This window comes from Penaeus vannamei, chromosome 26, assembly GCF_042767895.1.
Source record: "Penaeus vannamei isolate JL-2024 chromosome 26, ASM4276789v1, whole genome shotgun sequence".
NCBI classification, from domain to species: domain Eukaryota; kingdom Metazoa; phylum Arthropoda; class Malacostraca; order Decapoda; family Penaeidae; genus Penaeus; species Penaeus vannamei.
The window spans coordinates 33,276,207-33,278,706 of NC_091574.1; the positions used below are offsets into that span (position 1 = coordinate 33,276,207).

The 2,500-nt window shown below is 42.5% G+C and overlaps 1 protein-coding gene across 1 annotated transcript in view; it reads right to left on the reverse strand.

Annotated features, from left to right (window-relative positions):
* LOC138866671 (uncharacterized) overlaps nucleotides 1–2,500 on the reverse strand; it is a 545,967-nt gene that overhangs the window by 384,866 nt on the left and 158,601 nt on the right. The window lies entirely within an intron of this gene.

Here is a 2,500-nt window from a genome sequence, read left to right on the forward strand (position 1 = left end):
TCCTTATATATTACCTTAAACAGTATTCTGATGTCATTTTCTTCTTTCCTTCTTCCTACACGTACGCGTTCCTTATCCAGAATGCAAAAAGAGACGAATAAAAGTGTGAAGAAAGAAGGGAATAATGAGAGAATGAGAGAACAATGTCGCCCCTTCTGAGAACGAGTTAGAACTGTGGCTAACCGGCAAACTTTACAGATAGAATTCTTTTAATGTCGCTATTCAAGTTGAAATTAATAGATGAAAATGGGTTCGTAGCGCAGAAAATGTTTTTACCTTTTTTTTTTAATGTATGTTTTTTTTTTCCAGCTCTCTTGCTCTCTTTGTATTTCTCTGTCTCTGTCTCTTTGTCTCACCCTCATTCAAGTCTCTCTTTCTTTCTCTCTTCTCTCTTCTCTCTCTTTCTCTCTGAATGTGGAGAAGACACTTTCCGTTACACATTCCACATATTCCTCATCCATCCATCCACGTTTCCCATTTTTCCCATTCCTCCATCCCCGCTTCATACTTCCACTACTCCTCCACCCACGTTTCACAGCAGCCACATTCCTCCATCCACGTTTCATATTTCCCTCACACTGTTTCACAATATTCATCCTTCGTCCATCCACACTTCGCATAGGCCTACACCACCGCTTGCCTGACGTCTCCCTCCCAGAACCGGCCGACCACGCTCCGCCGCTCTATACAACTTGCGCCACGGTGGCTGGTCTTTATAACTAGGGCCGCTGTTGATTACTTTATTGTTTCGAGGGTGTACACCTTATGAGACGTACATTGGAGGGTGTACACCTTATGAGACGTACATTGGAGGGTGTACACCTTATGAGACGTACACTGCAGGGTGCAGCTACACTGCATAAAAGTATACTTGGAAGGCAAAAGATCAAAAGAGACATCCATACGCACAGAGAGATACAAATATGAAAACTCGGATTTACATGAAGAAATAACTACAGGTATATAATACTTTTAAAACATACAGGTATACACACATCGAGATGTATGCACTCACTCCCCACCTCACACACACAGACACACACACACACACACACATGCACACACACACACACACACACATACACACACACACACACACACACACACACACACACACACACACACACACACACACACACACACACACAAACACACCTGCTTTGTGAAAAAAAATATATATCAAAAGATATACAAATGTATTAATAAAATGTACACTTACGTGATTCATTTTAACTAAGAATAGTCTTAAGTAAAAATAAAACGAAGCCAAACCTGCGATTAAGGCTAAAGAAAACGGCAGGTGGATGATAGCCAAAGAATTCATAGAAAATTACATTGTCAGCTCTCCACATTGTCGAAGGCTGAAGTAGGAGAGAGAGAGAGAGAGAGAGAGAGAGAGAGAGAGAGAGAGAGAGAGAGAGAGAGAGAGAGGGAGAGAGAGAGAGAGAGAGAGAGAGAGAGAGAGAGAGAGAGAGGGAGGGGGGAGGGGAGAATATAAAGAAAAGAAATGACTGGGGACAACGAAGAGTTAAGCTAATAATCAAAGGAAGAATAATTACTGACACGTCAAAAAAATGGAAGACGACGCGATAAAAGCGTGAGATGAGAGAATGAAGAAAGAAAAAAAGACAGAGAGAACAGAAAAGAAAATAAGTGATGGATATCTCCAGAAGAAGTAATTGGGAAAGAAATAAAGAAGAGAAATGGAAAAAAATGTAAAGACGCTTACAAGATAAAAGAAAATGGAGAAAAAAAACAGAAAAAGAGAGAGAAATAAAACAGCGAATATAAGAAAACTTTCAAAAAAAATTTAAGATACGAAAATATCAACAATCTAACGAATAATCCCAATAAACAAAGGAGCACAACACCAAACAAGAAATAATGAAACCCAATAATAAAAAATAACAAGCAAAAGACAAAAAAAAAAAAAAAAGGAAATAACTAGGGTGTGACAAGTGACAACGGTTTAGACACGGAGCGCTACCCGTCCCCGTGTTGACAGGACGTGTTAGCCCGCCGGAGACAGCTCACACAGGTGCCGCTCTCGGGTAGAGTCCGGCCGCCGTAACTGTACTTTGCACTCTGCTTGTGGAATTCCTTTTCGGCTTCTGTGGCTGCTTTTAGCGCTTTCGTTTCGTCTCATTTTCCAGGGTAGGATCTACTTGCGGCACAGATCTAGACGCATATATAAACAAATTTGGTACTTGATCATGCATATGGACAGTTGCATGCACGAGAGCACACAAACGTATGCACATGTATGCAGGCACGCAAACACACACGTACACACGCACACGACACCCCTCCTACACCGTCTTTCCCATCCCCCCCCTCCCCCCTCCCTCGCACAATTACTTTCCAAATTTACTGCATTTTCATCGTTTTAACCAATTCTCACCAGCCTGCGTGTACTCCGCCCAGCGCCCTCGACTCCCGCCCTCCACCCTGTCTGCGCGCCGCCCTGTCTGCGTGTCTGGTTGTCTTGCTCTCACTTGGA